This window comes from Lissotriton vulgaris, chromosome 3_1, assembly GCF_964263255.1.
Source record: "Lissotriton vulgaris chromosome 3_1, aLisVul1.2, whole genome shotgun sequence".
In the NCBI taxonomy this organism is placed as follows: Eukaryota; Metazoa; Chordata; class Amphibia; order Caudata; family Salamandridae; genus Lissotriton; species Lissotriton vulgaris.
In genome coordinates this window covers 577,006,835-577,031,760 of record NC_141689.1, presented here as the reverse complement: position 1 = coordinate 577,031,760, position 24,926 = coordinate 577,006,835, and positions in this window count along the sequence as shown.

Sequence of the window (24,926 nt, the reverse complement as noted above, 5' to 3'; positions counted from 1 at the left end):
AAATGTGTGTCATGAAAACTTCAGGGTACCTGTGGACCCCGAAGGGAGGCTGAAGTCAGTCTTGGATTATGCATAAATTAATGAAGGTTATGATCCCCAGGGACCTAAGAAAATCAAGTTAGCATTTACTGCTAAATCCTCTTGTCCAAGCTCTGAGGATAGTCTTAGTAGCTCCTATGATGGCCCCCCACTATCTAAAAGCGCAAGAAAAAGGCTGCGGAAAGCTCAGAACAAGGCTAAGAACTCAGTTGCTCCTGTAGTCACATTAGCCAAACCCAATGATTGCCATCCCATTTTTAAACAAGCTAAGATGAAATGTCCAAAGCGGGACAGTGCTAAAAATGAACCTGTATTTGTAAAGCTCAAACTACTCAACCTTACTGGTCATAAGGCGCTGGGGGCCATCGTGGAAATTAAGTGAGCTATTGCCCAGAGTCACATGGTGCTGAGCTGAGCTGCCGCCAGAGCCGGGGATCGAACCGTGAACCCTGTGCTCCGAAGGCAGCTGCCCTGGCAGTTGCACCACACCTTTCCAAAGGGTGGGGAAGCTTCTACAGATCTATTGATGCTTTTGAGGTGTAAGGCCCAGGCACCTGCAGTTGATGGACAAAAGGAAGTGCTTATGGTTAGTGGTACAATGAAATTGGACCTAGTAGACCTTAGTAATCGGGAGGTGTCTAGGTTCAACAGCAAACCTCAGGAGATTAGTGGAGAGGTGTGGCTCACTCGTTAGAGGCGGCAGACCTGTAAGCAAAGAACAGCCCGGGACCAGGGTTCAATTCCCTATGCGGCGAGGTCGTGGACCAGGGGTCAACGGACTCGATAATTCTTGCCTCAGTGCCTACTCTAACCAGGGAACACACTCAGTAACTCTGGGCATTAAGCTTGCCTCATCTCTACAACGGCCCCCCACAGACGCCGGGAATGCCTGGTTTCACCCTGGAGATACCCAGAAAGGGACCATCTCACAGGGAAAACCAGGACAGGTTCCCCAGCGGTCTACAGCGCCAGGACACTCGGGTAGAGTAACAGTGCACTTTACAAGAATCCCACATTTACATTTACATTTACATTAGGCTCCTCCAATTCCAAGATCAAACAACTCGTATTGAGAATAGGCCAAATCCTGTAGAAATGATAGAGCCCACTGTGCTCCAGAGATTAACTCCACCCAAAATAGTTTCAAATATCACTTTAGCTAAAGAGTGTAATCCAGATCCATCAAACTCCCAATGTTGCTCACAGGATAGGAGTACTAAAAATTGGGATACAAAACTAGTAATGCATCCATTGTATGAATCTCAGGGGTCCCATGACAGTCTTAACAGGAGCCTAATATTAAAAATAATCTCAACCATTCCTGAATTATCATTTATTAGAACCACAGACTTGCTATCACTGCAGTTTAAACAAACGCACTCGAATATTTTTCGTGAATCTACCATCACAGCCTGGTCTTCAAATGATATTGTGACCAAAATATTAGAATAAAGACCGCATTTTATGGAATGTGGTATTAAGTTGAGATCTCCTCTCTTTATTATCCCCCTATTCTGGAGGTATTGCCGATTAAGGTGAAAAGGAAATAATTCACAGACGGGTGTGAGTGGCTACCTAAAAATAATCTACGAATGTAGGATTGGTCCTGGCTCCCAGCTACTCTGGCAAAGGTGCCCCCAAGAGATGGAAATTGAATCTCCTTAACAACAGTTGAATGGCCTCCAGATTACATTGCACCAGACACTGTTGGACCACTGAGGCAAAGGGCTCGACCTATTGGAAAGAAGAAAGAAGATCCTACAACATCCCAGGGAGATCCTACAAAGCCCGCTATGGGTCCCATTGTATTAGTGGAGGGCAAACATCTAAAACTACTGTCCTGGAATGTTGCAGGCATTGAGTCCAAACTTTCTGACCCGGAGTAGGGATCATTTATTGATTTCCACTATACTATCCTACTGTAAGAAAACTGGGGGACAGAATATGTGCATTACCAAGGTTTTGTTGCCTTTAGTGAAAAGACAGTTCCATCGCTAGAGGGCGTCCCTCAGGTGGACTCTTAATACGGCCACCACTGGACTTGTTTCCAATAGCCAAAATGCTTCCAACTAAATCGAAAGATTAACCTGCCCTGCAAATTACTATTAAAACCAGGTCAGGATCCTGGCATATAACTCTAGTGAAGGTTTACATTAGGTCTCTACCCTCAAACTTGCAAACTTCGATTGTAATCAGGCTAGATGATTTTTTGGGAGAGAGCACACAAAAAACTCGATAAAAATTGTGGTAGGTGATACTAACACCTCCATTCCTATATTTGTAGAGTCTAAACCTCAGGAAGTTTCATGTACTCACGATAAGAAGAAAACTACTAAACTTTCAAAGGTGGGCTCACAAATTATTGATCTTATTGTTGAACATGGTCTAAGATTAGTAAATGTTAACACCAGATCTGACAGTCTACCTTGATTTAGTTTTAGTAGAGGCCTTAGAAAATCCAGGATTGACCACAAATTACTTGATAATGACCTCTGGCCAGACTTGCATGACATTTATTTATAGACCAGATAGCGATCACCAGGTACTAAGTGCATCCTTTTATATGACTGGATTCAAAGATTTTCAACTGAAGGCAGCTGTCCTCGCCGCACCAATTACAACATAAAATAATTTGAGAAACATCAAGTGGGCGGAAATGGAGGGAGATGAAAAAGTGATTGCACTTATATATAACCTCTTTGTTACTAAAACAAATTCTAAATCGACCTAAACAACACCCATAATATTCATTTTATCACTTTACACTGTCCACTCATGGACAATTTGAGACCATGTTTCATGAGTGAACTGAGAAGAGGAGTACTTAAAAGAAAATAGCCCACTTGGTATAATAAGACCTGTTGCCTAGGAAAGCTCCAACTCCTGTGTGCTATTAAAAAGGGCTTTAGACCTGAAATTATGAAGACAAGGCATGAATATAAAAATGTCCTAGCCAAAACCAAAGGGGAATGGATGAGGTCCAATGGTTAACGATAACTGAGGCCCTAGAGAAGGAAGACCAAAACAACTTTTGGAAATTAGTAGCTGGAAATTCTACTAGTAACACTGACCTTGAACCAGCTATCATGCCCGACACCTGGGTCACTCAGTTTAGTGCCCTTTATGATTGCTAGCAGCAAATTAATAGGCATGGGCGGATTTTGCGGATTCGCAATCCGCGAATTTGCGGATTTGCGGATTTGCGGATTGCGAAAATCCGCAAAATCCGCGAATCCTCGGGGATTTTGCGGATTTTTTTTTTTGGGGTGTTCGCACGGGTTTCTGCAAGTTCGCGAGGGTTTTGTGCAATTTCGCAAATTGTGAACTTACTTGTCAGGTCGCCAGTTTTGCGAACTTGTTGTTTCTACGTGCCCAGCCTGTTTGCAATCCTTTCTTCATCACTGCCACCCTCTGTCACCACTGGCACTCTCTTTGTTCACCCATGCCACCCTCGGGCTCACCCATGTCACCCTCTGTGTCATCACAGCACCCTCTGGTTCACCAGTGTACATTATTGGGGCAAACAAAGCACTGCCATCCTCTGTCAACACTGGCTCTCTGGTTTACCCATGCCACCCTCTGGCTGTCACACCCATGCCACCCTCGGTGTCATCACAGCACCCTCTGGTTGACCAGTGAGTGTACATTATTGTGGCAAAGCAAAGCACACCTGCTAAGTGCCTTAAGTTTTGCATAATTAAATTACAACAACACCTGCCCTGCCCCAACTGACATTAATGAAGGCTGGCACCTGCTTGTCTGCTCCCTTTCCTTTCCTTTTCCTGTTTGTTGCAATGTAATTTTTTTTTAACAGGAACCTAACCGAATTCTGGAGGGCCCCTTCAGGAAGCACTACAGGGAATGGTTACAAATGATGAGGTTGAACTTTTGCACCTGCTCATAGCTTTTCCTTTTGCAAAACTCGTTTTTCGGTAATTTCGCACTATTCGCGAGGCGCGGCGTCGTGCCAAATCGATCGTGTAAGCCGCGAACTCGTGCGAGTTACCCCAAGGTTTACGGGCGCCGCCATTTTGTTTGCGTGACGTATTTCCGTTTCCGCCCGCTATGTGTAGTCTCGCGCGATGAGCGCCTTGCGAATACAAGTTCGCACGAGTTCGCGAGAGAAATCGCGTGAGAACCTACTTACGCTCACGTGATCGGCCGCCATCTTGTTTTTCATTCATTCCTATGTGTCTGGGCATGGTGTTTCAAAATCAACTTATCAACTTATTTGTGAAATCAAATTTCGAATCCAAAAGTAATACAAATGGCCCACCACCAACATAGCCAGCCCCCAACACCACCCCAAAAGTCGAAAAGCACACACAAAAATCACCACAAACAACATCAACTTATCAACTTACTTGTGAAATCAAATTTTGAATCCAAAAGGCCTCAAATCCAAATATCCAGCAGCATCCACAAAAAGTAATCCTTCCCAGTCAAGATCGAATCCAAAATGGCCAGGAAAGGAAACAGGAACAGGAAGTTGGAGACTGGGGCACTTCCTTCACCCCTCCCCAATGGGAGGAACTTGCTGGACAGGAACAGGAAGTTGGAGACTGGGCCACTTCCTTCCTTCACTCCTCCGCCATTTTTATTTTTTTTTGTAATTTCGCGAGTGCGAGATTGTTGCTGCCTGCGCCGCGGGCCGCGAGCAGTGCGAACACAAGCAAAAAATCCGCAGCGCGCGGATTTGCGGATTTTGCGGGAAATCCGCGAATCTCGCGGATTGCGGATTTACCGAAAATCCGCAAAATCCGCGAGCGGAACGGATTTTACGCCCATGCCTACAAATTAACTGCCTAGAGATTACCTCCCTAGAGGAGGGTAGCGGTGCGCAATCATCTAGTGAGAGTACCTCATCCTACACCCCAGCCTTGCAGGTGAACCCTATAATCACTCTCCTTGAAACACACAAAGCAATAACATTCACAGAAAGGGGCAAGGCCCCTGGAATGGATGGCATTCCTGTAGACCTTTATCTTTCTGTACCAGATATCTGAGGCCCTTATCTGAATGCACTATCAAACAGCATAATAAGTAGTAATAGGATTCCCCCGTCATGGCAAGGCGCAGTTATTAGACCGATCCACAAAAAAGGTGAGAGATCTATTGCATCAAATTATAGGCCAAAAAGTCTACTTGACAACTCCCCACAAATCTTTTGTAGACATGTTTTATTTAAATTAAATGGTTTGATGCAGCAGAATAATATTCTAGAAGACTCTCAAACAGGCTTAAGATAAAAAATTAGCATCACCTTGTTGCGTGTCGCTTTTATTGACCTAAGAGCGGCATTTGACCTGGCCCTCAGAAATATAATGTAGGAGGTTCTGGAAGGTTATGGTATCCCCTAGACCTCCTTAGGATACTTAGGCTCCTCCATGAAAACACATATGCAAGGGTGAGATGGAACACAACAGGGGATATGACTGAGAAGATAGAGAACAGGAAAGACGTCAGACAGGGATGTGTCCTGCCACATAGGCAAGCCATCTAGAGGAGAATGCAGCACTGAAATGTCTTGCACTAACAACAGGGGTGGGCAGCAGTGTTTGAAGTGTGGTGTGCAGTTGCCAGACCACTGCACAGTACAACTAGAGGCACTGGGGGCTGTGGCTGGGGCCCATGGCATTGAAGGAGGCTGCAGCTGCTGCCGCATCATCTTCCTCCTCTGCCCAAACCACCAGCCTCGGATATTTGTCCTGGATGGCCTCCAGCTTCCGTTGCTGGGCCCAGGCTGCTTACTCCTGCGCGATGGGTTGCTTTGATTGGGAAGGAGTAGCTATATCAGAAAAAAGACAATTGTAACAAATACTCTTAGCAAAACAGTAAAACAAAATTATACATATTAACTTACAGTGGCACAATAGCACTAGCAAGCAGAGTACATAACATTTGTGATATCCTCTAACTTCCTTGGCCCCTAACATCTGTGGGAGTTTCAGGCATTTATAGGCACTATGGACTAGGGTAGAACTCTTGTTTAGCTAAATTAATCTTGTAGGGATACCAGCTCAGTCAGCTTGCGCCATAGTCAGACATACTAGTGTTGCACTCGCAGACTCACATTACTTTAGTACTGTCTGCAGGGAGGGCAGCTGTACTACATAATTATCTATTTTTCTATTTAGGACCATACTCTGTTAAATCAATGACAACTGCTCAATTTCACTTTCACCCTGCCCACTACAACAAGGCAGATATATACGGGACAATGTGAGGTACTACTATTGTTTGATTGCTGCAGCCGATAGGCCACCCATGGCTGACAAGGTTGAAATGACATAGGTAGGGAGCTGGTGTGGGCCTCGGAGTCGGAAGGAGGTAATTGATGATGGGTGGGTGTGAGTACATAGAAACATACACAATATATATGTTGTGCTTGCAAACTACTATGAGTCAAGACCCAGGGAGTATTCTGAAATACAACCTTGAATTAAAAACCTTGAAAAAAACAGTCCTTGTTTCCTCCCAGCAATTTTTCCATTGATAATTGCATTGCTCTTCTAGCATCATTTTTTATTTCAATCTTCAACCCTCGCTTTGCTAATCTGGCACAGTTTATTTTGCATCCTATCATCCACCTATATGCATCCTGTGTCCCCTTCCTTCACCCATGCATCCTTCTCTGCCAGTCATATATTGCATGTCACCCTTCCTTCCTCCTTCCATCCTTCCAGTTCTTTCCCTTTTCGTTCGACCTATCCATCAAGGTTGTCTGACTCTTCTTAGTCTTCTTCATAAAACCTTCCAAGCTGAGTTTAAGTCAGATAAGAGAGGCCATTAGTTACTCAACTCCCGTCGCTTATGCTATTGCTAATGCTAAGTAAAGGATGTCTTTTTTAACCTTGTTCACAACAACTTAGTCTCTCTCCCCAGTACAGTGTACATCCTTGCAGCAATTGTATTGTCAATAAGTAAGGAATATAACTTACCACCACCCACCACTGCTGCTTGCTCGCCCCCTGCAGCTGCTGCATCTGCTACTCTGTCATTACTGGCATCGCCTTCGCGGCTGGCCCCAGCACTGGTGTTAAGTTCGCCTAGAAAAACATTGCAAATTTTGTAGATGCCATATATGCATCCACCTATTAATTTCTTTTCACTAGCAAGATGGAAAATTCAATACATACATACACCACACACATCACTAGTACAAATTGGATACTGGAGTAGAGTAGACAGAATCTCCTATCGTATTAAAAAATAATAAAATATCTGGTTAGGCATTATGTTGGTAGCAATTTTTGAAATGCCTATCAAGAATAAGACAATCCAAAGTACTAGACTCAGTGGCTAGAGCTATTGGTAAATCAGAGTTTTCTAAAAGAAAAAGAGTTGCCAACTGGGCGGACAATCGGGCATGAGGTCTCTTGAGTCCTCTCTCTTGATTGGAAAATATTATGGTGCCACCCTCTTCCTCCTGATACTTCCTTCCAGACAAGGTGCACAGGAATCAGTTGTTCACCATCAACTGCAGCTAATAATAGTACTAGGCCTAAACTAGAAAAAGTAAAATAGATACACCACTTTGGGGTGTCCAACATGACCATCATTCTATTTACTGATTGAGCATGAGAAAGAAAGTAAAAGAAAGCCTGTCAATCTCAACAAACATGTCTAGACAAGAATACCTTAGTTGGGCATGCAATCTGCAAAGCAGAGTAGTAGTACTAATAGTAGTAAGGGCCAATGTGTACTCTGAGTATTACAGTAGTACCACCACTAGGCAGTCCACAAAATAGAAGGGGAAAGGGAAAGCTGACTGAAAAAACTAGAAAAAGCAAGCTAAAGACAGACTAATAGTACAGAGTCAGTGGCAGTTAGATTTGATGTAAAAATATCATACACTAGAAATATATAATAACTAAGTTGGTAGGTAATGCACAAATAACAAGAATTTAGAAACAGATAGATTGAAGAAGATTTGGTAAAAAATAGAATTAGAAAACAGAAATCATAGTTCGAAATAAATAAGGTGCAGTAAAAGTTAGGGGAATATATATTAATATTATCAACAGGGGGACTTACTGGGGCCTGAGGAGCCATATGCAGAGGGGCGATCCTGGGAGGCACCTCCAGCTCCCACCTCAACAGACCCTGTCTTCTTCTTGTCCCACGATGCTGATTATGTAAGACATAATTAAAGAGAGAAAAATTGCTTGGTGTAAAATAAATATTAAAAATCGCTACAAAAAGATTTTTTGTCAGGAAACCGCTATTGCAAACAAATTTACCTATCCAATCTAATCGACTAGTAGTAGACTAGTATCGCAGTCACGTGCTGTCCTATCTCTTTTATTATTCTGCAGTTCCATTCCGATTCCAGAATCCTGAACCTAGTAAGTACCACCTAGCTCGCCTATTCCAAAGACTTTGGAATGAATTGCCCAAAAATTATATTTGCTTCTTCTAAGTTCCGATCTCTTTCACAATCATCAACACCCTTTGATGGCCCAATTCACTAAGTCTGCATTTATTTTAGTCCTAAAAAATGCATAGATGGGTGCATGCATATTGCATATACCAAATTGTTGGTTGGTTGCTGACTTGCTAAATTATTCCCTCACTAACAATCTACAAAACGTTCTACAAAGGAGTCAGCAGCACATGAGAGGAGGACGAGTCACGCGGACTGCAAAAAAATTACCAACTAATACTAAGTAACTAACTAACTACTATCTACCGCTTTCTTAGTGACAGGACACAGGAAAGGAGTCTCTCTAGTCTACATTATCTAACTTAAGTTCTCTAAACTCTCTTACATAATCAGCCAAAGTAAGCACAAAGGTGCAAACAAGTAAGATTAGAGGTGCCGAGCACCTGTCTAGAAGAATAAAAATCACATATTATAAGATTTTTAAACGTAACTTACCTGCATCTAAGTAGCAGTAGCATTCTTGCTATTTGGGAAAAAAAATATTTTTGAAATAACACAGAACAGAACACACAATACTAATATAATTAGCTACTCACCAAGCACCAGAACCTCAACACCTAGCATGTCCAGCAGGTCCTGCTCCCCGTCCAGGATGTTGAACCACCGGTGTGTCAGTTGGTTGTGGGGTCGGCTGACCTCAGAGCAGCCAAACACAGCCCGGCGCACCCTCGCCTACAGGCGGTGATGCTCCTGGATCCTGTACCCAGAACCAGCCCTGCCGCCTGCTGCCAGGGTTAAGGGTAGGTGGCATGCGCAAAAAAAATCAGTGCAGCCACCTCCATGTCTGAGAATAAGGCCCGGGCTGCAACCCTTCTGGGCACCACCTTCTGCAAGAAAGGCCGTTCCTGCTGTTTCCCCTGGAACTGGAGGAACGTGAAGAACTCTTCCTAGTCTTGACCATGGTTCTGGGGGGCCGGGGCAGAAAAGAAAATGTAGGAGTGAACAACTAAGTCAGGAGAAAAAGAAGGGAAACACACAAAAAGTAGGATGAAAATGCTAAATATAGACTTGGGAAGAGAGAGGGATAGCTATTAAATAAAATGAGATCAGAAAAAAAAGTTTTAGGGACAAAGGATTGGAAAGAATTAGGAAGGATTGAAAAGCAGACCCGAGAACCATAACCAGACAAGAAAAACAAGATGGCCGTGCCCATGTGCGACCTCATGATGAAGTTTGCACAATATTTCCCCCGAACACAAAATCTGCATTGCCAAACGTCAGAAACATCTTGCAAGTATGCAGAACAAGCAACTCAGCATGCTCGCGTACTCCGCGTAGGGCTTCAGATTTTTTTTTACCACTTTGCGGAGTTTCGTGTAGCGTGGCTACACAAACTCTGGCAGCTAATACCCCTATTTAATCCCATAAATACATGATTTTCGGGAAGCCATACACTCATAGAAGGTGGTGGCCAACAACTCCTCTCAAAAACTCAGATTTTTAGTGGGATGTATATATCCCCTACATTTTTATAATCCTACTGGATATGTAATTCTCAATACAGACTAGATTCTGGATAGAAGATTGTAAGAATGAAGATCATCCGTCAAAGTATTCTTTCAAAATGTAAAAGGTTTATTTTTATTTTTTCTCATCGATGGTGCCACAAGGATGCTTCTGAAAAATATTTTACATATTTCACATAGATTAATTATGTATGTTGGTTTTTACAGTATTTAATTACATCCAAGAACCTTTGTCTCAAAACGCTTTCTGTTAATTGTCCACAAATGTCACATGGATTAATCCCAGAAATGGGCTTTGCAGCTCTGTATTACATTAGAGAAGTTTGATCACAAAATAACCAACAAGTGTTTCGCTCTATAATGGCACGCAATCCTAGCACTTTTTCAGGGCTTGGATCAACGCAATGTTTATGAAAGGGATGGGTTGAATGGAGTAAATTGAAGTTTACTTATAACACGTGTTTCGCCCTATGAAGTCATACAATCGCCGGGCTGTTTGAAGGCTAACATATAGCGAAATAAAAAAATACACAAACAAAATTTTGATATAATAAAAATTGTTTAAAAGTAGGTGCCATTGGTTTTGATGAGACACAAATGGTGAAACATTGCACACAGTAAGAGACAATGCACATGTGCACTCAGGATTAATTTTAAGTTATGGTACCAAGTGAAGGTGTGATGTGATGAAAAAAGAGAGCAATAAATAGGAAGAAAATTACACCAGGAGCTGGACTATTCCGCCGGAATTTGATATTTATATGTATATCTAGAAAGGCACTTGCAGCAAGCTCATCAACAAGCAAATAAAAGTTAATGCATTGTTTTTGATTTATATGAGTCATTACCATGGTACATTGCGATGTTTATTAAGGGGGTGGGTTGAACACATTTTTTCGATATTCTCTGGTCACTTAATATTAATCCTGCAAATAAGAATCTGGAACTAAAACATAGGAAAAAGAACCCCCCAAAAAAGTTTCAGCAAGCAGGCTTCATGTCAAAGTGCAATGCCAGAATTGCAGGTGTTTTTTTACCCTCCACCAGGAAGAAAAATGACAAACCCTAATGGGTACGGGCGGATAAATCCAGTACAAGAAATAGCCACAGAGGATGAGAGGGTGTGTTAAAAGGAAGTAAGAACCAACCATTGAGTTTGAACAAGTTGTAAGTGGATAAAAGAAGGAAGGGCTCCCTCAAGAACTCAAAGATGAAAAATCAGGGAAGGTTACAAGTTTAAGAAGAGAAAGACAGGGGTGGGAGACAAAGATTAAAAAGAAAAAATAAGCAACTAAGAAGGCTCGCCTCATGTAGAGGGACTTACCAGAGACGGAAACGCTCTTTCAGAACAGTCTGTGTGGTACGGAATGATCAGTGTCTGGAGTCAGCGCCATTTTGAAAGTTGTTTAGTTTGGAAAGTCCCTTCTTTGTATTTGGGAAAGGGCAATTAAAAGGCAGAATCTTCTCATACTTTTTTGATGACAATTGGTTCTTCTGACGATCTACAACTACATTAAGCAAGTGGGATGAAATTGAGAACTCTTTCTGCCTATAAATTCCTGAGTCAAATTGTTCCTTTTGATAGAGCCCTTCAACTAGAGGAGTAACAAAATCATTGGCAGACGTCTAGGGATTTTTGTTATCAGAAAGTTGCATATCTGCTTCATGAATTTCTCAAAACACTTTTTTCACATTATAAATTTGATGTTGCATCTGTTATTGCAACTTGGCAGAAAGTGTATTTGTATGTGCTTTAATGAATGATGTTTAAATTCATTAATACAATCGATGAGTGGTACTTATAAACTTTGGAATGGAGCTCCTCAATAATGTGGGAATGTAATGTTTGGTATATCATTAAGCTAATAGGACTGTGATGAGGAAAATTGTACGGGGATAATGGTTTGATTTATTACCAGTAGTCGCCATCAGTCCTATTTCAAGTCTTTCTCATCACAGTCCAACTTCCCTCCTCTCTAACCCCTGATATTGGTAAAATAGAACTTGGTAAAATCAGACTGGCATCAAGAAAGATAAAGCTATGGGTAGGAGAAGGTAATGGTGTTGTTTACACGTAGAAGGCTTAAACTGAATGGTGTTAACCACTATGCACCAGGGGAAAGGCCAGATCTAGCCTTTCTATCTCCTGAGGCGGAAGCCGGGAGCTGCTTTAAAAAAAACTGTAATATTTTTCCTGATTTGCGCCACATTTGCTGATTTATTTTGTCATTTTAAAATCCCATACCTTCATTCCACTCAGCCGAGTAGGTGCTGAGGGAATCGCCCTCCCACACGGATCTCCCCAGGGGTGGTGGCCATATTGGTCAGGGACTGGGACTAGGACACAGCGCTCTAGTTGTTGGCTCCTCGGGCAAATAAAGCGAGGTTGCCAGCACGAGCATACAGATCTAGCCTTTCTATCTCCTGAGGCGGAAGCCAGGAGCTGCTTTTAAAAAAACTGTAATATTTTTCCTGATTTGCGCCGCATTTGCTGATTTATTTTGTCATTTTAAAATCCCTTACCTTCATTCCACTCAGCCGAGTAGGTGCTGAGGGAATCGCCCTCCCACACGGATCTCCCCAGGGACTGGTACTAGGAAACAGTGTTCTAGTTGTTGGCTCCTCGGGCACATAAGCGAGGTTGCCAGCACGAGCATTCAGATCTAGCCTTTCTATCTCCTGAGGCAGAAGCCGGGAGCTGCTTTTAAAAAAACTGTAATATTTTTCCTGATTTGCGCCACATTTGCTGATTTATTTTGTCATTTTAAAATCGCTTACCTTCATTCCCCTCAGCCGAGTAAGTGCTGAGGGAATCGCCCTCCCAAACGGATCTCCCCGGGGGCGGCGGCCATATTGGACAGGGACTGGGACTAGGACACAGCGCTTTAGTTGTTGGCTCCTCGGGCACATAAAGCGAGGTTGCCAGCACGAGCATTCAGATCTAGCCTTTCTATCTCCTGAGGCGGAAGCCGGGAGCTGCTTTAAAAAAAACTGTAATATTTTTCCTGATTTGCGCCGCATTTGCTGATTTATTTTGTCATTTTAAAATCCCTTACCTTCATTCCACTCAGCCGAGTAGGTGCTGAGGGATTCGCCTTCCTACACTGATCTCCCCAGGGGCGGGGGCCATATTGGGAAGGGACTGGGACTAGGACACAGCGCTCTAGTTGTTTGCTCCTCGGGCACATAAAGCGAGGATACCAACTCTTCGGAAACTGCGAGCAACTAGGCGAGTCTTATTTACTCCACTGAGTCACTAAAGGCCATCAGGGAGATGCACTGCAACTGGAACCATAGCCTTACTTTTACTAAGTGTGTGAATGAACTCCCGGCTATGCTGGAAGGCCCCATAGCATGCAGGCAATGTAATTTCTCCACTATCATTCAGGAACAACCGTCCTTTATCAACCGGAGTGCCCAATTCTCCCGCCCTCCATAGATAAATAACCTACTATGTAACGTTAGATCTCTGGCCAAGCATCCTCTGGAAATCTGGGTTATGATCGTCTCATATACCCCATTATTATGTTTTTTAACAGAAACCTGGCTGAATATCACAAACAGCACCATGATCAATCTTGCTATCCGTGACAATTACAAATTAATTCACCTAAACAGAGAGGGAAAAACTGGCGGTGGTATTGCCATCGAGTTTCAAGACCATCTTACAGTGAACTGGTTATCCACAACCTGCAATGAAGGTATGGAATTAGGTATTTTTAAGGTCACCCTATCAGCATCAGAATGTTGGTACGGAGCACTGGTTTATCGACCCCCAGGTTCCAAACTGAACTTCACTGATTCACTGATCGAACAAATTGCTCTACATGAGATTCCTCCTACTTGGAGATTTTAACTTTCATGGAGAACTCACCGCTCATCCAGAGGTCTGCAAACTCCTTTCTGCCTTGGAAACCTTAGGACTAACTCAAAAAGTGGAGGGCCCAACCCATCAGGCTGGGCACCTGCTTGACTTAGTGTTCACTAACAATTAGAATCTGAGATGTAGCCCTCCTATTCCTCTCACATGGACTGATCACTCGTTGATCTCCTTTTCCATTCCTCGATCCTTGGTAAAAAACCCCGACAAAGTTATGACAAATAAGTCGATCAAATGCAGACCATGGCGGAATCTCTCTGTAGAAATATTTGATGAGTATTTCCTCTGTGACCCAGTCTACATCCAGTCGGAAGCCCCCGAAAAATTATAGGCGTTTTCAGAGGCACTAGAATTGGCTTTTGACGAGACTATACCCAAGAAATTTGGGCATGTTCACAAGCTATAACCAACAAAAGGAGCTCAAGGGGGAAAGGCACTAAGAAGGAGGAGGCAGCCCCCCACACAATCAGTGTCCAACAACAAAAGCTTCCGCCAAAAAACACCAAAACGTTAAACAGACCTGGGGTAGAGTTGCACAAAGGGTCAGACTCTCACTCACATAGTGTATACTTTAACACTCATCTACAGGCCGTGGTGTATATGCTAAAAGAAATACTACAGTCGTTCCCACAAGTGGAACAAAGGTGCAAAAAATGTGGAGACATAGAGAGAGCGCCTCACGGTAGTTACACCTGAGGGGGTTCCTGGCTTGAAATTGCCAGTTTACCCACTTCTCATCATCGGTCGCTCTCTCCTTGTCGTGACAAAACAAACAGAGAAAAACCCAAATTATAAACTTATATCGGGTGCCGTGTATGTGGACAAACTACTCAACCACTCATCTATGTCTAAAAATAACAAGTGAGTGTGTGCACCTAAAACTCCTGCAATGGCCAGAACGCGGACAGACTGGCCACCGCTGTTAAAATAAAGAACCACTTGCTGGCCATGATAAATTTGTTTTGCTGCTGCAAGTAGTCCTAATTAAAAATGGTTCAAATTATACCATACTTAGTAAATGCCAACATGTTTCATTGCTATTATTTCAGCAATTTCGTCAGGGCAACAAACGGGGTTTCAGAGTCGGCTATTGTTTTTCTCAATTCAGGTGCTGCATACCAACAACCATCAGACCTTAGAGGTCACGTGTCAACAGATCACGTGCTCACAGGAGGTGCAAATTGCATATATGCGACCGCTACCGGCTACGCTCGGGACCATTTTTAATTAGGACTGTTGGACTTGGCCTTTTTCCCCCAAAATTTTTCGCTTTTGACCCCCTTTTCTAGACTGTCTCCCCCATGGGATTAAACCTGTATAGGCCATGAGTGGTGTGAGACACCTTTGTGTAAATGTAATTACATGACATAATGTGAGCACTTGTAAAAACCCCCATTTTAAAACTGCACCTGACTGAAATGTATTGCTTTTAAAATGGATGCCATGGCCATGGGTTTTGCCACTGGACTGACATAGGTCAGCGGTCTAGTTAATATTACCCAGCTACCCCTAGCTTTTGGAGGGAAAGCCTGGCACCCAGGGTGCTCACCCCCTCCCCTAGAACCAGTTTAGGCTAGATGTGCCAACATTCTAGAAGGTCCTGGCACTGCCTGGGAGGAGGGTATAAATAGGGGGAAGTGTCACCAGAGAGTCAGTCAGCGCTGGGACAAGGAAGGGAGGGGGACCTGCTGTGAGGTGCTACCGCCACATGGGCCTGTGAGCTGGGCCCTGCACCCCTATAAACCCCCCCTCTACTGTCCCCATGGGCCCCTGACAAGGGAGGGCCCCTATCCAGGTCACTGACGCTATTTGACCGGGTACCACGCCAGCGCTGTGTGAAGAAGCGCCCAGGAGGTGAGGAGTATGCCCCTGAGGAACTTCTGTACTGGGACTGTCCGCCCCCCTTGGGAAGTTGAGGCCCCTGTGGAAGCGCTGGACTGGGAGGAGCTGCCCGGGGAGGATTGTGCCCCCGAGGAACTGTGCCTCACTCACCTGCCTCAGTCAACCTGCCCCTGGACTGCTTAACAAGCAGTGCGCTGTGAATAGCGCCATAGTGCTGAGAAGACTGTGAGGAGAAATAGCGCTGGAGGAGCCTACCCTCGTTGTGGCGCGCTTGCTACCTGATTAATAATTAATTAAAAGGGAGCCTACCCCTTATCGCCGCTGGAGATCACCGTCGCAGCCCGGGCGCTGAGGAAACTGTGGAGGAATAGCGCTGAGGAGCCTACCCTCGGCTCAGCGCGCTGACCGCCATATAATTAATTAATAAAAAGGGAGCCTACCCCTTGTTAATGCTGAAATCACCGCCGCAGCCTGGGGAGTGCTAGCGCCGCTTCGCGCTAGCCAGTGAGAAGACCCCCGCTGTGGGAATAGCGCCGGCGGCCCCCGGAGTCAGGAGAGGGCCGCCAAAGGGTAGTTGGGCCGCGCCAGGCCCGAGAAGCCAGCCTCGACCTGCCCACGTGACGGGGGCGCCCGACCACGTAATTGGTCGCGCCCCCGCCCTTGTCGCGTAGCCATTGGCCCTCCCGGCCGCATCCCTGGAGGGCCGCGAACGGATTGGCTGCCCCGCCGGGCAGCAGGAAGAGGCCTCTAAAGCCCGCGGAAGCCGCCGCAAAGCCTCGGGTTCCCGTGAAGAAGAGGGAACCCGTGTGAAACCATCGAGAGCCGGTGAGGAGGGGCCTCAGGGTACGGAGGCCCCTAGAGAGCTGCCCGACATCTGCAGGGCTCCCGTTGGGAAGCGAGCCCTACAGCCAAACTTGGAGCCCCGGGTCCCCATGAGGTAGGAGGGGCCCGGGTGAAGCAAGGGAAGTGCCGGTCAGAGCCCGCAGAGGCCGCTGAGAGTGAGGAAGGGGCACCGAGGCACGCTGTTGGTGCCCGCCCCTTTGCGACGACCAGCCCTGTTGACAAGTGGAGCCCCGGACCCCTGGGAGCGGGACCCGGGTGACGTGGAGGAGAAGTGAGCCCCACAACACCAGAGCGAGTGAGGAAGGACAGCAGGGAGGCACGAGAAGAGCGCCAGAGCTGCGCAGGCCTCCCCCTGATCGCCCCCCCCTCAGAAGAGGGGCCGGCATTGAATATAGTGGCCCCCCAGGCCCCCGAGAGGAGGAGGGGCCCGAGTGTTGCCACAGAGAGGAGAGGCCTCGAGGCACATTGCCGGTGCCTGCCCCCTCCTCTGGAAAGGAGTCCTGCGACTCGAGGCACATTGTCGGTGCCTGGTGACCCCCCCCCCTGCAGAGGACGCCCCGCAGGACCTATTGAGCCCCGCAGGAGCCATCGAGGAGAGCCTGGTGAGTGGGGCTTGGATTTACCTGTGTGGAGGTCGGGGCACAGGGTCGGTGCTCGCCACAGGACTTGTGTTAGCCCCTGGAAACTGTACTGAGTTTCATTGGCCCTATTGATCCCCTTTCTAAGCCTCTAGACTGGGCCGGGACATTACTGAGGCCCCCCGGGATTGGTACAGGGACAAGTTAACCCCTAGCTAGGTGTTAGGCCCTGCAGAGTGAAGGGCTGGGTAATTTAGCCTGGTTGTTAGTGGCTTGTTTCTCCCTGGGTCCTGCAAGGGTTAATTGCCATGTTTAATCCTAATTAGGATACTGGTTGCCTAGGGTAACGCAGCGTCTTCATGTTACCTGTCAAGGTGTGGTGCGCTTCCGTGCCTAGTTTGAGTTGTAGGCTGTTTACCCTGCTAAAGAGAATATGCTAATGTTATGCCTACACTAAGGTTTATAAGGTCCAGGTATACTGGAGATTTATACATGATGGGTGTTGGTGTGCTTTCGTGCCCCTTTAGTGCAGGTGTGCCTAAGCTGGCCTGACGAGTTATTCCAGGCCCCTGTTCATGCCCCATGTTAATGAGCAAGCCTCGCGGATTTATTCCAGGTGTTCCTGTTTATTGCATACTGTGATAACCTGTTGATATTCCCTTACAGGGGTGGGGATTGGCGTATTACGCCTGCAATGTATGTATGTTAATGTGGGATTTTGAAATTACAGCTTCCCTAAGGATGAGACCCTGAGTTGGCCCCGCCAGATTGGCCCCAGGTCTAATGTTCATTTAACCAACCATTTTTATTACAGCATGGTCTTTGGACTCAACCCTTTTTATCCCCTGTAAATAATCCCCCTTTGAAGTACTTGGCTCTGGTGCCAGTTGGCGCCGTGTTATGATGACACTGTTAATGCATTTTTGCCTTGCAGGTTGGAGATACTAAACGGCTTAATTTTCCAACCCAAATTGGTGTCCTGCCTCTTTTGTAGTGTGCCTGGTGTGTTGACTGAGGGTACTGCGCGAATGCTTCACATGTCCTCGAAGTTTGGCCTGCCCGCTTGATGCCATGCTACCCCCTTTGAGACTTGGGCAACCCCCATTTCTAACATTTGGTGGCAGAGCGGTGGGATAGGACTTGTGTTTGCGCAGTACCACAGCGGCCACGGGTTACACTGCAAATAGAGCTTTGGATGTAATCAGAGCCTTGTTGTGGGGATTATTGTGTTCTTTATTGCTTCCTCCTGAAGAGTGTTCTGAATTGTCCCCTTGTTCCACTGGGAGGGTGTGTCCCGGGTGTACCTCGCCACGATGGGGTTGATTTACCAGGAAGTGGAACTGATGGAGTACACCGAACAGGAGGTGATAGACCACCTCCTGGAGAGAGGGATACCCCCAGTAGGGAACATTAGGAGGAACCTGTTTCTCTATGAGGCCCTCAAGAGGGGAGAGCCCTTAGAGATTGATGGGGACTTGTCTGACTACCCCCCCGAGGTTTTAAAGGTTCAGTGGGTTAGAGACCAGAGAGAGGGCTCCCCATCCAGAACCCTGGGAGGTAGTTATTCCGATGAGGAGGAAGAGTTTGAGAGGGCGGAGACGCCAGTAGCTGTGGAGGACACCGAAGATAGGGAGTCTCGCACTGGGTCCAGTCCCGGGGGCACTGCCCCATCCCTTTCCCTGTCCCCAGAAGAATGGGTAGATAGGAGGGAAGAGAGGGAGTATCAGCTGGCTCTGGCAAAGCTCAGGCATGCCGAGGGCTTAGCGCAGCTGAGGGTAGAAGAGCAGCGACTAGAGACTGAAAGAGTCCTAGCGCTGGAGAGGATGGCGGAGGCGGAGAGGGCCTTCGCCAGGGAGAGATCAGCTCGGGTGGGTAGTTTGTCCCCTGAGAGTGGTTTCAGGAGTCTGGATTCACCGAGGTGGGTGGGATCCAGTGGTGGCAGCGAGTGTAGGTCCAGTGCAAGGTGTCCCACTCCCGAAGCCCAGGAGACTGTGCCTGATTCCCCGGAGGAGGAGGACGGGTTAGTGTTGAGGGGCAGGGGAAAGCTGTCCCATCAGTCCTGGGGAGAGTTTGAGGAGGAGTGTTGGACTGTACTGGAGGATTGGGTGGTGAGGAGAGCAGTGGAGGATTGGGAAGGGCTGTGCCATGCCGTTATCCGGGAGCACATGCTGAGGAGTTGTTTCCCAAGACTGCGTCACCATCTGTTGCAGTGCGGGTTCTCAGACCCCAGGGAACTTGCACGGGAGGCAGACCTCTGGGTAAGTGCCAGAGCGTCTGGGAAGGCTGAGGGGAGTGATCCCGAAGGGAGTGAGACGGGGAGGTGTCCCAAGGTACCCCAGCTGCGGCCACCAGGCCTGGAGTGTTCTTTAAGAGAACCCCAGCTTGGGAGGCTAGGCTGCCCCGATGTGTCATCCAGAGGGAGGGATCCCCTTATGTCAGGAGAACCCGGAGCATCATTAATCAGAGCTCCAGGGGTTCGGGGGTCTGACCAGTCACAGGGTCTAGATCTTGGACTGGGGTTCCAGGTTCAGGGGTTGCCTGACCTGGAAGGTGGGGTTCCTGTAAAGCAGGTCCCTACCAAATTGACTCCCAGGGTTACCACTTCCAGTGGGAGGGTGCGGAACTCTGGGAGGGGGTGCAGAGGGAGGAAGGTCTCTTCTCTGTCACCAGCTCAGCCACAGGGCGCAGATCCCGGGTTGGGTGGCCAGGGACAGGAGTTGCCTGCCCTGGTGGGAGGGACATCTGTAATTAGAGTCCCCCCGGAAGTGACTCCCAGGGGTACTTCTCCGGGTAGGAGGGTGCAGAATTCTGGGAGGGGGTGCAGGGAGAGGGAGGACTCGCCCCTGTCACCGGTTCAGCCTGTGAGTTTCGACTCCAGGTTGGGGAGAGAGTTGTGTGAGGGTGTCCCCAGGCGTAGGAGATGGAGGAACCCTAGGAGGAGAAGTAGGGGGAGGGGAGCCTCGCCCCTAAGGGCTGGTCATTCTGAGGGTGTAGACCCCAGGTGGGTGGACCAGTGGAAATTTGGAGAGAAGAGAGTGGTTCCAGAGTATCACAAGCCTGAGGCTACAGCCTCCCACTCTAGGAAGGAGAGGCATCCCACTAGGGAACACCAGTGGGGTGGTTCTGTTGGTGAAGGGAGGGTTGCGAAAGAGAACCATTGGGTTCCAGAGTGGAGGAGAGACTGCAGGTGCTCCTGTAGTTGCAGGCCTGCGTCCACCTTTTTCCGCCCCAAGCAGGGAAGCCCATCAAGGCATTGATGTGTCTACCCTGGCTTTTGGCTGGGGGGGAGTCGTGTTGGACTTGGCCTTTTTCCCCCAAAATTTTTCGCTTTTGACCCCCTTATCTAGACTGTCTCCCCCATGGGATTAAACCTGTATAGGCCATGAGTGGTGTGAGACACCTTTGTGTAAATGTAATTACATGACATAATGTGAGCACTTGTAAAAACCCCCATTTTAAAACTGCACCTGACTGAAATGTATTGCTTTTAAAATGGATGCCATGGCCATGGGTTTTGCCACTGGACTGACATAGGTCAGCGGTCTAGTTAATATTACCCAGCTACCCCTAGCTTTTGGAGGGAAAGCCTGGCACCCAGGGTGCTCACCCCCTCCCCTAGAACCAGTTTAGGCTAGATGTGCCAACATTCTAGAAGGTCCTGGCACTGCCTGGGAGGAGGGTATAAATAGGGGGAAGTGTCACCAGAGAGTCAGTCAGCGCTGGGACAAGGAAGGGAGGGGGACCTGCTGTGAGGTGCTACCGCCACATGGGCCTGTGAGCTGGGCCCTGCACCCCTATAAACCCCCCCTCTACTGTCCCCATGGGCCCCTGACAAGGGAGGGCCCCTATCCAGGTCACTGACGCTATTTGACCGGGTACCACGCCAGCGCTGTGTGAAGAAGCGCCCAGGAGGTGAGGAGTATGCCCCTGAGGAACTTCTGTACTGGGACTGTCCGCCCCCCTTGGGAAGTTGAGGCCCCTGTGGAAGCGCTGGACTGGGAGGAGCTGCCCGGGGAGGATTGTGCCCCCGAGGAACTGTGCCTCACTCACCTGCCTCAGCCAACCTGCCCCTGGACTGCTTAACAAGCAGTGCGCTGTGAATAGCGCCATAGTGCTGAGAAGACTGTGAGGAGAAATAGCGCTGGAGGAGCCTACCCTCGTTGTGGCGCGCTTGCTACCTGATTAATAATTAATTAAAAGGGAGCCTACCCCTTATCGCCGCTGGAGATCACCGTCGCAGCCCGGGCGCTGAGGAAACTGTGGAGGAATAGCGCTGAGGAGCCTACCCTCGGCTCAGCGCGCTGACCGCCATATAATTAATTAATAAAAAGGGAGCCTACCCCTTGTTAATGCCGAAATCACCGCCGCAGCCTGGGGAGTGCTAGCGCCGCTTCGCGCTAGCCAGTGAGAAGACCCCCGCTGTGGGAATAGCGCCGGCGGCCCCCAGAGTGAGGAGAGGGCCGCCAAAGGGTAGTTGGGCCGCGCCAGGCCCGAGAAGCCAGCCTCGACCTGCCCACGTGACGGGGGCGCCCGACCACGTCATTGGTCGCGCCCCCGCCCTTGTCGCGTAGCCATTGGCCCTCGCGGCCGCATCCCTGGAGGGCCGCGAACGGATTGGCTGCCCCGCCGGGCAGCAGGAAGAGGCCTCTAAAGCCCGCGGAAGCCGCCGCAAAGCCTCGGGTTCCCGTGAAGAAGAGGGAACCCGGGTGAAACCATCGAGAGCCGGTGAGGAGGGGCCTCAGGGTACGGAGGCCCCTAGAGAGCTGCCCGACATCTGCAGGGCTCCCGTTGGGAAGCGAGCCCTACAGCCAAACTTGGAGCCCCGGGTCCCCATGAGGTAGGAGGGGCCCGGGTGAAGCAAGGGAAGTGCCGGTCAGAGCCCGCAGAGGCCGCTGAGAGTGAGGAAGGGGCACCGAGGCACGCTGTTGGTGCCCGCCCCTTTGCGACAACCAGCCCTGTTGACAAGTGGAGCCCCGGACCCCTGGGAGCGGGACCCGGGTGACGTGGAGGAGAAGTGAGCCCCACAACACCAGAGCGAGTGAGGAAGGACAGCAGGGAGGCACGAGAAGAGCGCCAGAGCTGCGCAGGCCTCCCCCTGATCGCCCCCCCCTCAGAAGAGGGGCCGGCATTGAATATAGTGGCCCCCCAGGCCCCCGAGAGGAGGAGGGGCCCGAGTGTTGCCACAGAGAGGAGAGGCCTCGAGGCACATTGCCGGTGCCTGCCCCCTCCTCTGGAAAGGAGTCCTGCGACTCGAGGCACATTGTCGGTGCCTGGTGACCCCCCCCCCTGCAGAGGACGCCCCGCAGGACCTATTGAGCCCCGCAGGAGCCATCGAGGAGAGCCTGGTGAGTGGGGCTTGGATTTACCTGTGTGGAGGTCGGGGCACAGGGTCGGTGCTCGCCACAGGACTTGTGTTAGCCCCTGGAAACTGTACTGAGTTTCATTGGCCCTATTGATCCCCTTTTTAAGCCTCTAGACTGGGCCGGGACATTACTGAGGCCCCCCGGGATTGGTACAGGGACAAGTTAACCCCTAGCTAGGTGTTAGGCCCTGCAGAGTGAAGGGCTGGGTAATTTAGCCTGGTTGTTAGTGGCTTGTTTCTCCCTGGGTCCTGCAAGGGTTAATTGCCATGTTTAATCCTAATTAGGATACTGGTTGCCTAGGGTAACGCAGCGTCTTTATGTTACCTGTCAAGGTGTGGTGCGCTTCCGTGCCTAGTTTGAGTTGTAGGCTGTTTACCCTGCTAAAGAGAATATGCTAATGTTATGCCTACACTAAGGTTTATAAGGTCCAGGTATACTGGAGATTTATACATGATGGGTGTTGGTGTGCTTTCGTGCCCCTTTAGTGCAGGTGTGCCTAAGCTGGCCTGACGAGTTATTCCAGGCCCCTGTTCATGCCCCATGTTAATGAGCAAGCCTCGCGGATTTATTCCAGGTGTTCCTGTTTATTGCATACTGTGATAATCTGTTGATATTCCCTTACAGGGGTGGGGATTGGCGTATTACGCCTGCAATGTATGTATGTTAATGTGGGATTTTGAAATTACAGCTTCCCTAAGGATGAGACCCTGAGTTGGCCCCGCCAGATTGGCCCCAGGTCTAATGTTCATTTAACCAACCATTTTTATTACAGCATGGTCTTTGGACTCAACCCTTTTTATCCCCTGTAAATAATCCCCCTTTGAAGTACTTGGCTCTGGTGCCAGTTGGCGCCGTGTTATGATGACACTGTTAATGCATTTTTGCCTTGCAGGTTGGAGATACTAAACGGCTTAATTTTCCAACCCAAATTGGTGTCCTGCCTCTTTTGTAGTGTGCCTGGTGTGTTGACTGAGGGTACTGCGCGAATGCTTCACATGTCCTCGAAGTTTGGCCTGCCCGCTTGATGCCATGCTACCCCCTTTGAGACTTGGGCAACCCCCATTTCCAACAAGGACTACTTGCAGCAGCAGAATAAATTTATCATAGCCAGCAAGTGGTTCTTTATTTTAACAGCGGTGGCCAGTCTGTCCGCGTTCTGGCCATTGCAGGGGTTTTAGGTGCACACACTCACTTGTTATTTTTAGACATAGATGAGTGGTTGAGTAGTTTGTCCACATACACGGCACCCGATATAAGTTTATAATTTGGGTTTTTCTCTGTTTGTTTTGTCACGACAACGAGAGAGCGACCGATGAAGAGAAGTGGGTAAACTGGCAATTTCAAGCCAGGAACCCCCTCGGGTGTTACTACCGTGAGGCGCTCTCTCTATGTCTCCACATTTTTTGCACCTTTGTTCCACTTGTGGGAAGTAGATACGACTGTAGTATTTCTTTTAGCATATACACCACGGCCTGTAGATGAGTGTTAAAGTATAGACTATGTGAGTGAGAGTCTGACCCTTTGTGCAACTCTTCCCCAGGCTCGTTTAACGTTTTGGTGTTTGTTGGCGGAGGCATGTTCACAAGCGCCCGCGACACCCATGGTATACTGATGATCTAAGAGCAATCAAACAAAAAATGTTGACGTCTAGAAAGAACTTGGCGCACCTGTAAAGACCCACAAAATACATTAATCTACAGACAAGCACTGGCTAGCTATCATGTGAACCTAAAGACTGCTAAAAGTAATTTCATTCTGACACAAATCAAACAATCAAATAACTCCCTGAAGGCTCTGTTCAGTATTGTTAAAGATTTTGTGTCCTCCAAATCCTGTAGCCAGGCTCCTAATGAATCCCAGGAGCTATGCAACTCTATTGCCACTTCCAAGAAAAAATATCCACTATCTATGATAACTTTCCATAGATAGCTCCCTCAGTCTTTAAAAGGCTGGAAGAATTAGAAGGAAAATGGAGGAAACCAACTAGCTCCCTGCATAACTTTAATTTAGTTACAATCGAGGAAGTTCAAAGAGACCTGGCCTCGGGAAAGTCAGGTTCACGCAGTGATCCCTGTCCCCCCCCCGAATTATGGCCCTTTTAACTAAGAGTTGTGCTCCAGTAGTTCGTGACATCTTTAATTGTTCCATCTCCACGGGCACCATTCCATCTCCCTGAAAAGAAGCAGTGGTCCGCCCTATTCTTAAAAAACCTACTTCGGACCCCGCTATCCTGAGTAAATACCGTCCCATCTCTCTTTTACCACTACTAGGGAAAACGCTGGAGAAAGTTCATAAACAAACAATTGAGCTGCTACTTAGAACAGAATGAGAACCTGGACCCCTCACAGTCGGGCTTTCGCCCAGGTTTCAGTACTGAAAGCGCGGTTTTAGCAGTCACTGACTCACTAAGACAGACCATCAATTCTGGAGGCTCGGCGATACTCACCCTTTTAGATCTCTCCGCAGCTT